Here is a 14382-nt window from a genome sequence, read left to right as displayed (position 1 = left end):
CAGGCTATAGAGAGTACCCACATGAAACATAGTAACGTTGGTGGGAAAAAAGACACAGATCTACTGAGTTTTACCTTTTATGTCTATATTAAACCTGCCTAACTGCTAGTTGATCCAGTTGTGATTTCTTTCAACTAAATTGGTGTGTTTGGGAATTGAGAAGTAAATTTTTAACATTCCTATTACAGACAATACATTCCCATTACAGACAATAGCAGGACTGTTCCTCATTTTTCATGTAACTCATATGTAACTCATATAAAATTGCAAATTTCTCCTAGATAGTTTTTTTGGTAAACACTTCAAACCACAGTTGATAATCCATCCTAGTTGTCAGGACCTGCCCAATCTAGAACCAGGAATTTATAGTTTGTGGGTTGCTGCTGTGGGTTAAATGACAGGAGGCAGTATGGATTCAGGCTAGTAACTAATGGTAATTACCATTAGTTACTAGCCTGAATCCATACTGCCTCCTGTCATTTAACCCACAGCAGCAGCCCACAAACTATAAATTCCTGGTTCTCTTTCTTGCCTTTCTTGACAAGTATGTAATTTATCAGTTCCAGCTGCAGATAATCTGGGTGTCTCCCTAGCCTGGAAAAATCCTCTCATGACAGAATACAAACGTTTGAAGGTAGAGCAGAGTCAAGGGTAAAATTATGAACATGTACAAGAATTGAGGAAAAAAATAAGATGTTAATCATACAAGGCAGGGATAGGAAACACTTTTAGGCTATCAGAGATAAATGTATGTTTAATTTCACATGGGGGTAGCCATGTTTTTAATTTCCCAGCGTGCCACAGCCATGTGACCTGTGCTCTGATATACTTCATTCACATTACTGCTGAGCTGCAAGTTAGAGTGATATCACCCCGCTCCCTTTCCTCCCAGCTGCCAATCAGCAAAACAATGGAAATGTAGCAAGACAACAGCTACCTGACACCTGTAGTGCTAAAAGTGGTAGATATCAGAATAGCACTCAATAATAAAAAATTCAAGTCCAGCTTAGGATTCCTCCAGTTACATGGAGCAGGAGAAACAATAGGCTATCTGAAAGTAGTTCTAATGTGTAGCGCTGGCTCCTTCTGAAAGCTCAGACTCAGGCACAATACACTGAGATGGCTGCCTAATAGTGATGAGCAAATGCGGCACCACACAACTTTTTTTGATGCGCACAATTTATTGACGCAACTGCCACTTTTTCTACGTTTTTTGACACAACCATGGCTTTTTTTTTTACACAACCGCAACTTTTTCCTCAGTTGTCTAGTTTTTGGCCCGCCTAATTTTTTCACCAGATTTGCAAAATGCAGAATTTTGCAGTGAATCCATGCCTGGCGAAAAAATTTGCTCATTACTACTGCCCATCCACCAATATTACTACTAAAAAAAAATTACATTTGTTGGTTCAAGAATAAAATTTGAAATAGTAGAGAGAATTATTTGCAATGTAATTAAGAAATAGAAAGTACAGTTATCGGAGCCCTTATCCGTAAATCCATTATCCAGAAAGTTCTGAATTATGGAAGGGCTATCTCCCATAGACTTTATTTTAATCAAATAATTAAAAATTTTAAAATTGATTTCCTTTTTCTCTGTAATACTAAACAGTACCTTGTACTTGATCCCAACTAAGGTATAATTAATTCTTATTTGAGCCAAAACAATCCTATTGGGTTTAATTAATGTTTAAATATTTTTTTTTAGCAGACTTAATGTAGGAGATCCGAATTATGGAAGGCCTCCTTATTCGGAAAACCTCAGGTCCCCGAGCATTCTGGATAAAAGGTCCCATATCTGTACACCTTAAAAATCATGCGAGAACCCCTTTAAATATATAAAGGATTGCACTGCAACTATGCAATTGTATAGGTGGGCTATCTTGAGGAAATCATCATTGGGGAATACTGATTATTTGTAGAATGCCCAGAATTCTGATGTTACCTTGAGGAGGGCCTCAAGTAACTCTAGATACACTAATGTCATCCACATGTTTACATTTTTCCATTGGCCAAAGGAGTCACACTTTCCAATTAAGTCTGTGGCATAAGAGTTTACAAGAAGCTTCTACCAGAAAAGAGAAAATATATATTTTATTGCACCTCTCCATGTGTATGCACTGCTACAGTCAAAGTTGCTGCACTTGTGAGACCACAAATGAGTTGAAAAGCAGATTTTTTTTATTTATTGTGTAACACCTTCACTCAGCAATTTATTGGGCACAAGAATAATTTTGCCAATAAGAACACAAACATGCAGAAGTAACCTGGAGCTGAATGATATAGTTGTGGTATATAGCATGCAATCCAGAATTTACAAAAACACTGCTTGTAAGATGAGTGCCATAAGTTTGTAATCTCCTGTGGCATTTTTTTAGATTTTCACCATATAAAATCCATTAGAATCTAATGATGAGTATGTGGCCCCTGACAGTAATGTCCATACCATTAGTTGTCCTTTCAGGATCAGCCAATTAATAAGCAGTAGCTAAAGTAGCAGAGTTTTACTAAATACTGTAAACCTTCTGAAAAAGGCATGCTTCTTGCTAACAAAAATAAGAGGCTTTAATCCTCACTCAAAGAATTTGGGCACACAAATGAAGTCAAACCCTGTAACTAAATGTGTTTCTTTTACCAAATGTGGAAGTTTCCAATTTAACTTGTAGAATATTAGCATCTAGTTTCTGCTCCCAATCTTATGGAGTCCCTGGGTTTAATGTGTTTGATTTATACAGATAGCATCTCTCTTCATACCCTCCAGCCACTTTCTAAATTCTTGTGTTTGTTTGCACTCTGGAGAGACAACTGCATCCATACCAATATTAAAACCTTGTTTCGTACGATATTCAGTGCGTGTATGGTATGTCGGCGAGTCGACTGATATCGCAGGAAGCTGCTGATATCGGGCAACTCGCCGATCGGACCAGTTTGAAAATTTTGATCGGGCGCCATAGAAGGCGTCTGACCAAAATCTCCCTTCAGCGCTGAATCGGCAGAAGGAGGTAGAAATCCTATTGTTTCTACCTCTTACCTGCCGATTCAGCCCTGAATGGTGTGTGGCGGATCTGACGATGTTTCGTGCGACCGATGGTCGCACAAAACATCTTCAGATCGCCACGTGTATGGCCAGCTTTAGTCTCAAAAGATAGTACTTAATCTCTAAACTTTGGTGGCTTACCTCCCACGATCTGTTGCTTGTTTGCACTATGGAGAGACATCTGCATTCATACTACTAACACTTGTAAATGTAAGCTCACTAAGTTCCTATTCTCTATACTGAGGTGGCCTTTTTGCCACAGTCTAAAGTTCGTCTGCTTGTTTGTACTTTGGAAACAGCTGCATTTACTACAGTGCATTATGAGTGTAAAATTAAAAGGGGGACTTATTTCAGCTGATTTAGAGAATTTTTATGCCTGACCAACTGGGAAAAATCTGGAGAGTACTTATTGACATTGATGGAGATGGCCGTGTCAAGTTTGGCAGAAACTGACAAATGGATAACATTTGTGAGGTAGTGCTTCCCTAACAATGTAGGATGCTATCACAGAGCTAGAAACGCCTTACACACTATGTAATTTCACCTTCCCATTCATTGACTCCAATGCATTTTTTTCCACAGTTTTTTTTTTTTTTTTTTTTTTTTAAAACCCTGTTAGATACGCAAATGTAAAATATGTGTTTGCATGTATGTGGTCTCCCCTCCATTTTTATATTAAAGCAGCTTTTTAGTCATAACTTGTTATTTTCTTTTACTAGAATATATTGTTAGAGTTTGAAACACATAGAAGAGACCAACCATCCTGAAGTGATTTGCTGAACAAAACATCCATTTACACTGAGGAAAAAAATACAAACAACAACATCAAGATAACTGATGGTTATTGATTTTAGATAACTAAAATCTGGTAAAATAAGGAAATAAATGGACAGGGAGAACAAAAAATGAAGCATGTATTTATCAAGTAAGAAATGCATTTGTGTGTGTTAAATTATGTTAGACACTTTGGACCTATTTCAGTGTTTGTCAGTGTTCTAAGGTATTTTTTTGCTTCTTTACAGCTGTTTATATTACCTTAGGGAGCAGTTTTATGGAGGAGAAGCAGAATAGTCTACACACAGAGTGGTATGCATGCTAGTCTGTCAGTTTCCTTTGTTATTCCCCTAATACCCACTTTTTATTTCTTATTGGCTAGCAAATCTTTTTCAAACCATAAGCAACTGCGCTGACAGCATCCAATGCTACTAGAGAAAGGAAAATATAAAGTCAATTTGACTTACATTATAAAGTGTGTTTGGGGAACTCATGTCATAATAACGGAGCAGCAGAAGAATGATGAATTAAAAGGTTGCTCAGAACAGTCTAACTGCAATCTCCTAAATAATTGATTGATTATAAACAGGGATGTGAGCAGTTAAGATAAGTTAAGATTTTATATATATATACAGTATATATATATATATATATATAAATGGATTTGAAGTCAAATGTTTTGCTTCCTTAAGGGATAGGGAGAAACTGCATAAATCATTTATACCCAATTCATTTTTTGTGTGTTTATTATTTTTTTTTACCATACCTTGTATCTTAGAGCAATCTCTACATATGTCGTCAACTAACAGTTAAAAACATTTTTTTTTATTTTTTATTTTTATGATATAGGTAAAGGATATATTGTTTGGATTGCTGGAATACTGGGTTTTCCAAATATTGATTTTTCTGCAGGCTGAAGGACTCAGAGTTCAAATCTACTGTAACACATTTAAACATAAAAAATCTATAAATAAATAAAACATTAAGGGGCTGATTCACAAAAGACCGAAAAAAAAGCGAGTGTTATTTTTAGCATGCTTTAAAAATAGTATCACTTCTTATATTTTTAGAATTAATGATCAATTTTACAAAAAGGACACTTGTCTGACTTAAGAAGCAATTTTATTGTCGTTATTTTTCGTGCAATGCCATATTTTAAATGATATTTTAAAGCATGCCATATGTTTATGCGTGATTTCAAAATCAGCATATAATCCGGACTGCTTCAAGATGTAAGAATCCTGTGAGGAGCCTGGAACCCCTGAGACAATAATCATGATATTCATCTTACTGCCACACACGACTTGGATATTCAGAGAATGGTAATTTTTGCGATTCAGGAAAAAATGCTCTTTGTCACATGGGTACAATCTATGGCACCTAAGACATTTGGGATGCCACTGACACAATAGAACTCTCTTTTTACAGTGTTCCAGTCATTTCTATTGATGGGAAACCTTATATATAAATATTTATATATTGCATCCAGGACCTGGCCATATATATTGCATCCACCATATATCCCTCCAACTTTCTGAAAACTTCAGTTTTCGAAAAAATGAAGGGAGCACAGGAGTTACACTATGCCAGGAACAACATGGCTTCTGTGTGTTAGTGGCTGCAGATAAGTCTCCAGTACCTCATACAGGCTATAGATTGCTGCTCTACTTAATCTATAGCGCCTCACCTCTGATAATCCATCTATATATTTCCCTAAAAAATTTGAGGATGCATCACTCTAGGACGATCACATACTTGATTCTCTTGTTCATATTCAAGAAAAATGTTTTTTAGTAACGCCCACTCCTAGGAGGTGTTAATATTCACAATAAAATCGGCATATTTCATGCTTTTAACGCTTAAAATATGTCTGTGAATTATGCGTTAGGACTATTTCTATTAGATAATTATCGCAATGCGATGGACATAGCGTTTTGCGATAATTGAGATTTTTGCATACAGTATATGATATGACTATTAACACATACGAAATGACTTTGATGAATTGTTACTTAATTAAACATATTTTTAAAGCATAAAACTATGCGTTAAGTGATAACGACCTTTTGTGAATTAGCCCCTAAGTTTTCAAAATTAAGAACCGCTTATTTACAAAAATACATTGTGGAGAATGGCATTGCCTGGCGGGAAGGGCCAATGACATAAAGGGGGCAGACCGTTAATGTAAAGGGGTAGATCAAGGAATCAGATTCTGAACAATTGAGACAGAGAAGGTAAGTTTACATAGGAACTGGGGCAGATCAGGGTCAGACAAAATACATTGCTGGTAAATATTTAATTCCAGCCCTGGACCTGGCTGGTATTTTACCATATAGACAGGTAAAATACCAGCCAGGTGGCAACCCTAACAGTAATGATGGAAGCGGAAACAGCTAACTATACAGGGACCGTGACTGAGGAAGAGGACACCAGAGTGTATCCAGTAGAACAAGGCTGTAACATTGATGAATATAGTAGATGAGGTTGAAAAAGAATCATGTCTATGGAGATCAAATTTTTGTCTGCCTAATTGCAAGGAGAGGGAACATGCCATCCTGATTCCAAGAGGGAAATTGGGCAAGTCATTAGGTTCATTTGGTAACCCGGATAGTTTATTGGATGGTCCCCTTGTATATTTATATATATTTACTATATCACCTCTTTATTCACCAAGGACGTCTGTTGTTCTCCAACAATCAAAGCTTGTCCCAGTTTTCCTCAAACTGAGACCTTCCATACCCTTTATCAATTTACTTTCTTCTCTTTGAATTGTCTCTGTTTCATTTATAATAATGCACTAAATATTCTAGATGGCAGATGATCCTGCTCCCCAAATTTATCTACCTGTTGCCAAGCCCCACCCAGATAGCTAGGGGATTCTTTCATAGACGTAAGTCTTCATTAATGACTACACTTTACTGGGTTGCTTCACCTTCTAGGATAGCACTAACAACAATAAAACATATGTTATAGAAAGAGAGGTCTTGCATCCCCTAATTTGTTTTTCTACTACTTAGCTACAAAACTGGTTAATGTATGGTGGTTGGCAACTCCATCCACTCAAGATACAGTAACCAATATTGAGGCTCAGATAGTTGGTTTATATAAGACCCTTAAGAACTTATTGTACCAGGGTACTACCAGGGTGCAACCCCACTAACAAAGAAAAGAGTGCAAACCTGGAAACGGCCCTTCAGCACTTCCCCAGGGGAGATAACTACTAGCAACTACTAAGTATCTGAATCATGTGAACAATCAAGAACAAGGAGACTTACTCCCCTTCAGTACATTAAATAATGTAAAAGATCTATTTTACTGGATGTTCTTTAGATTTTTCCAGTTACACCAAGCACTTACAGCCAAGTTGGGCTACTCCAATATCAATACCACCACACGAGGAGGTGGTTTTTAGGACTATATCAGAGATATGCCTTCTCTTACATCACAAATGTGGAATGATATCTTAGAAATGCATTGCAATGATCTAATCAATTCTAAAGAAAAACGGATCCAATTCAGTTATTTTAATCGAACTTACTTGTTCCCCCATATACTTCACCCGATTAATCCAGATATCCCTAATATCTGCCCAAAATGTCAACATTCACTTGTAAATTACATACATATGGTTTGGCAATTCCCAGTCATCCAAAAGTTCTAGACAGAAGTGACTGAGGAAATCAGCAGCATCCTGGCACTTATAGTCCTCCTAGACCCTGCTATTATTCCTTAACCAGGTGCAGGACACAGCCCCTACAACAGCAGAAAGGGCTCTATTATGCTTCCTGTTTATCCAAGTGAAAGGATTGATAGCCCTTAAGTTTGATAGCCCTTAAGTGGAAACAATGTATCAAATTTGTTAATGACTCAGTCCCCTTGTATCACTAACTTATTTCCGTAGAGGTTGTCCAAATAAATTTGAAAAGGTCTGTTCCCTTTGAATAGATGAACATCTTTTCTCCTTGGTATCCCAAAATGTGCTGAACATGCTGAGTTCCCCCCACCTACCCCTTGATCCCTCCCCCCGGGAAACAACAGTATACACTATAACATGGGGATGTTTGCTTTTTAGCTTATTTTAGTTGCGATCATATGAAGATTTATTTGTAGGTATTCCATAACACTGAAATTTGATGTAGCCTGATTATACTACCTTATACTGCTGCTTTTCCCTGAAAAATTTTAACTACTGTTTGCTGTTATTTAACTTTTGTTATCAGTTGGAAGAAAATAGGAAACTTAAATAAAACAATTTGAGAAAGAAAATATACTTGATTGGCCCTCATGTAAATCTATACCCCTTGTAATATAGAATAATATTTTGGTGGCACTGGCTGCTGCTGATTGGTGATGAATTCTCAATGTATATTTTGCTTAGGTCCTGAATGTCCTTCAGGCGTTCTTTCTGGTTTGTATTGATTCAACAATGTTACCATCTCAACATCTACAGCAGTTGCTTAAACAAAAGAACAGAGCCTTCATCTGCAAAGAGGTTTTTATGGTGCCAACATACACTATGGGGTCTATTCATCAAAGTACGAGTTCGAATCCCGAATTGGGAAAAATTAAATACGATAATTAAATACAATAATTTCTGATGATCACAAATATCACGAAAATGCTTATGAAAAAATCATATTAGTCACGATAATATTGTATTGTATTGTATCCGAAAGTCACAAAATTTTCGTATCCGAACAATCATAAACAGCAGGAAAACCTTTCCGACTTTGATCCATCTGTGCATGATTTTGGAAGCCTCCCATAGGACTCAATAGCACTCTGCAGCTCCAACCTGGCCAAAGAAAAGTCACGATACCGAAGCTTGAATGAATCAGAAACTTTCATACTTGGCGCAACAATACGATTTTGTCGCACAAATTTTTGTAATTTGTCGTACTTTAATAAATAGGCCCCTGCGTATTTTGGTGTTCTCCTGGTTTGGCAGCTGTAATCTATAATACAATAAACCCCACATATAGTGAGGTCTTATGCTTTGTGAACTCTTGAAAATTCAGGGTTATTTGATAATTAATAATGTACATTTTCTCTTACTGATAATCTAGAATGATTTAAGAATGGAACTATTTCCATAACTCATGTTTCTTTTTATTAAATGTGTAAGGTTAAGTGATAAAGGAGTGTCTAGTATGTTATAATTGTTCATACATGTGTACTTGTTTGGTGACCACTAGGATAGGCCCCAAGTGGGCAGTTTCTAAGGAATTAAGTTTTACTAATATCACAGTAGACATTGGACTTTAAGGATTCTTTATGGACACATGAAATGGACTGTAAAAAAGGTTGGACATTTTGGCCACTTTAAATCATGAGAACCTTAGTCCTAAATTCCAGTCTTGTTCATTGAAAGATTAACACCTGCCTCAATAAGAATCATGGTAGCATTGTGAAATTCACCCCTGTGAGTTTAAGCCAACTAATTGGTCTTCGATATTTATTTTTTTGCATCTTCCCAGCTTTCAAATGGGGGTTACTGACCCCAGCAACCAACAACTATTTCTCTGTGAGGCTACAAATTAATTATTTTTCAGTTTTTATGTCATGCTAAAAGTTAATTTGAAAGTGAACAACCCCTTTAAAGGTTTAAATGCCTGGACATTCCCTACCAGTTGATCTGAAGAAGCCACTAGGATGAGCGGGGAAATGTTTTCAAATGCTAGGAAATTCCCTACCAGTTGAAATGAAGAAGCCACTCGAATGTTAAAACGTTTTAAAGGAAAAGTTGCTTTAGACTTAGTTCTACTAGATACTGTATATCATGACCTGGATGAATAAGAATCTTCATGAACAAGAATCTTCAAGATCAATTGTTACCTTAATGCATCTTGCTAAACCAAGAGCAAAACCTAGAACTGCATGAAGTTTTAGCCAAAGATAGAGAGTCTTCTAGTTATTGATTCTGAATGAGATATTGAAATCTTGTATTTATCACTGTTTTAAAGGCTGTTCAGTGCCTCCTAGTGCAAACAGACCAAGTACAGTGCAGGTTCACATGCAACAAAGCTCCATGTAGTATTACAACTGCATTTTACATTCTGAACACTCTGCATCATTTCACACATATACTGTATATTTAGAATTTATTTTAAAGGCTAGCTAAAGTTTCTCATCATTGGGAGAAAAGTGAACCTATTATATTTCTACTGTATAAGAGACAATGACCAACATTTTTGTAATGATGCTGTTCTTCCTCTGAAGTTTTGTAACTCAGAGTTTTTTTGATTGCACTGAGGAAAAGTAACAGAAGATAACTACCACTTCTTAGTGGAAAATATTAATAATACATTTTATGGTTTATGTTTTCCAAGAGTTTGTGATACAACATAACCGAGACAGTGCTGAATTCTTTTATGCTAATAAAAAAGTTTTGCTTTTGTGACATTAGTGCATATACAGAATTTATTTTTAAAAAAGCGTTTATAGTCTGGTTGCTTCTTTTTTCTCTAGAAAGATGTCCAAGCCTCATTTATAACCTTATTGTATAGTTTTTCCCACCTCCATTTTTTATTATTTGATATGTTCTGAAGGTTTTTAATATATTAGTTTTATTTTTGGTGCTTTTATAGACAATTCTAGCTGTAGAATGTAATTCTTTCAGGTCTATTTTTCATTACCACAAAATACCTTTGATAGTTTGATATTTTCAGATGTAGTTTTGCTGGTAATGGAAATGAAGCTATTGATTTTGTTTAATCAAAACAGACCATTAAAGGTCAGCAACAGCCTATCTTGTATAAGTTATTTCATTTTTAATTCCTATATATCCTAGTTATTTTTCTGTGCTTGTTCAACATTCCATATCAATATATAAAACACCTTAGCCCAGTCAAAGTAAAAATATCTAGGAGCATGCATTAACTCTTAGAGGAGGGATAACAGCATCAAAATCAAACTCTGTGTATGCAGCTGAAAAAAGCAACATTTGTTTAATTACAGATAGTGAATCTATACAATCTGCATAGATTCATCAGCAAATCATACATGTGCATATATATATATATATATATTTGAAGATTGGTGGAAATAAGCAGTGGCCCTACTAGCCCTCATGTGTTGCCTGAAATTGTACACTAGACTTATTAAATGGAAAGTGTGCCATAGTCCTAATCCACACCTTATGATAAAAACAAGAAATTCTTACAGGGGATAAGTATTATCCAAATTGTGAAAAACAACTATACCCCATACATAAAATGTTTTATAGTTAAAGAATTAACTGGGGGGTAAATGTGCTATCAACTAGTCTAATATAGAGGACTCTAAATAAAGAGTCCTCTAAATCTCTTGTCTAGAAAGCATCTGTATGGGAGTCTGGTCCTGACTAGGGCTTAGGGTCAAATCTCTCCACAATAATATAATTCACTTTTTACCAATTTTAAAATATGTCTTACAGGTATCTGAAAATATTATTCTTATATAGTTATTTTATATTTCTAAAATCACATTCATAACAACTGGAATGCAGTGTTATTATCCTAAACATATCCAAAACAGCCAGGATCCAAACTCAGTGCAGAAGAACAGTGTCACGATCGGTATCCCAAAACTAAGAACAGGCGCCAAGGGTCCGGTCTCAGCTCACGCTTCTGCCTATAACAGACGCTTTTCACGTCGGGAGGAGCCCTTCGCTACTCGGATGCCGCCAGCACTTATTGTGAGAGACCCGAGAGAGTTCTGAGCAGGCACGGGAACCAATCAGGTGGCAGGAAGGTGGGGAACGCTTCGGAGTAGTCTAAGACAGGCCGGGGTCAGCAACGGTCAGGCAGCACAGTACGGAATCAGAATCCAAGAGAATAGTCAGACAGGCAAAGGTCGGTTCAGGCAGCAGGCAAGAAAGGTCAGGAACAGGCAAAGATCGATTCAGACAGCAAGCAAGAGAGGTCAGGTACAGGCAAAGGTCAAAACAAGGCAGAATCAGCAGACAAATCACTCCCAGGAGCTCACAGGAAGTAAACCTACATTGGGCAGGGAATACAGGCAGCAAGTGCCTTAAATATTCGAATTTTGGTGCCAGAATGACGTCACGGGTGCGCCGAGCGACAGGCGCAAGGCAACGGGCACGAGTGCGCATCACCAGACGTGCATGCGCGTCAAAAGGCAGCGCACTGTGCGCGTGCACGCCTAGAAGAAGACGGCGGGCGTCCCGCCGCCCCACTAGACCACCAGGTATCGTTACAAACAGGAGGTTGGCATATTAGACTTCACAAAGGAATATCGCCAGCTACTACTACCTACAAAAAACCTCTGCTTGGGCACAAGTATAATTGTGGTCTTCACAGTATGGAAAACAGTAAAAAGTGTTATTTGAATTTGAATTAAGTTAATATACCCTGGAATTAAAAACACACACACACACACAATTGCCTTGAATTTGTAGTAAACATGAAACAAATAAGATGCATAAATGAAGTTGTAGGGAAACTTACATTCTTAAAGGACAAGAAAAGTTAGAATCTCTGGGGGGGAAGAGGGCGGTTGTTAGTCCTCTCTCCCACCCACTGATTATAGCTACTTACTAAACACCTTAAATGTTTCAGCATCCTGCATTTGCAGCAAAGATTTTCTGTACTACACATGATATTGCCTATAGTGGTGAAGAGGCACCATAACTATATTGTGGCACAGTGTTAAGAAAAAAGTACTCTGGTGAATTGTTTAAAGAAAAGCAACTTTCCCCCCTTCCCCAATGATTCTACCTATACTTGTTATTTAACAGCCCAGCTCTACCAAACTGACTATGATAATGAGATAATGATGCACATTTTTAAAGTCTTAAATTTGTACGGTTGGAATGGAGAAAGGTTGATCTTCTAGCCTTGATAAAACAAATAAAAATTAATCCCCCCACTTATAATGAGTGACTAGCCAAAGTTGAAGAAATAAGAAAACTCGAAGAGATCTCTTTCCTAATACAAAACAAAAGCCAACAGTATAGAAACATATGGACACCCTGGACAGACTATTTACAGAAACTAAGCCAATAAGGGTATGTACACCATAAGGCCACTAGACCATTAACGTAAAAAATTCCCTCCCCCCAGCAAACCAAATTTTCACCCCTTACAGGTAATAATAAAGGTATAATATGGAATCCACTGATATGTCTATAAAATGTTTGAAATTGTCGAAATGGAACTTTGAATATGTACCAGTGTTAAGACAGTTATGACTTGTTGTCAGATATGCCTTCACCTTATGACTAAACAAGCTTGTAAAAGAATGCTATTTACTTTCCCTCCCCTCCCTTTTCCTTCTGTACCCCACCCCTCCCCCTTTGCATTTGAAAATCTAAAATAAAGAATTTAAAAAAAAAACAAATAAAAATATGTTGTGTATGTCTGACTCCATTTTTACTGCTGGGGTTGAATAAGAAAATGGATTTACTTCATTAGCACTTTAGTATACAGGATGTGGATAACTTTAAATTTGCAGTTATTTGTTGTTTATAATCCAAACAATTCTATATTATAAATAAAGGAAAATATTCCTATGAATAGCTAACAGAAAGCATGTTTACATTTTATTTTGTATTATACTACGTGAAGTATCCCAATTAAAACAGGCCTTGAATTGCTTTTTATAAAACTGTTAATTCAGATAGAAATTAGCATAAAACAAATAAAAGATGCAGAGATTGTAAACCAAGATTATAAAGTGGAAGGTTATTTCTATGAATGAGTCAAATTGCTTCTACATGTTTGTTGCATGACAAGGGACAGAACTAATAATGTGCCACTAAGCTGGTTCAACATCTCTATAGTAGTAATAACCCAGTCTCAGTCTCAGGGTGACAATACTTTTGTTAGAAGTGTCTGTGACACTCACATGCTCAGTGCGCTCTGAGCACCTTTTGAGAAGCTGAGCTTAGGGGTAGTTGGAAATTATCAAGCAAAGAAAATTATGTTTGTCTGTCATATAAGCTGATCCTAACAGGCTGATGAATTAAATTTTGATGCTAATAGGACTGGTTTCAGAGCTGCCATGCAACAATCATCTGTGTGAATTACTAATTCAGCCTTATATTGTGACATTTATATGCTATATATACAGTATGTTTTGAGTTGGCCCCTAAACTCAGAAACTGACAGCAGCACAGAGCATGTGCAATGAATCAGCAAATAAGAAGAAGAGAAGCTACTTGGGCATCTTTGGGGGCACACATCTTCATTGCTAAAGAGCTGGTTGACTTGGGCTGGTACAAAAGCACAATCATTTACAACATTTATAACCTTATCTTTAGTTAAGCTTTAGTTCTCCTTTGAGTATTTCTAAATTTGAATCCCCATGCCATTAAAATTAGATATACTGTATCAATCAGTGGTTTTCTCAGCAGCATCAGAGAAATGCCAGCAACAAATATATTAACAAGCAGGAAATTAAAGGGAGTGTAGTCTGCCCATCCAAGGAAACTGAGGATCTAAATGACATCACAAATTTGTAGAAAGTACATATAAAAATATGTATTGCAACGTAAACACATTTGTTACAAAGTGTCCACATGCTTTGTGCATAAAAGTGCTTTGTGTGATAAAGTTATCCTTTAAAATACT

Source organism: Xenopus tropicalis, chromosome 6 (genome assembly GCF_000004195.4).
Source record: "Xenopus tropicalis strain Nigerian chromosome 6, UCB_Xtro_10.0, whole genome shotgun sequence".
NCBI classification, from domain to species: Eukaryota; Metazoa; Chordata; class Amphibia; order Anura; family Pipidae; genus Xenopus; species Xenopus tropicalis.
Note: the sequence above shows the minus strand (reverse complement) of the source record.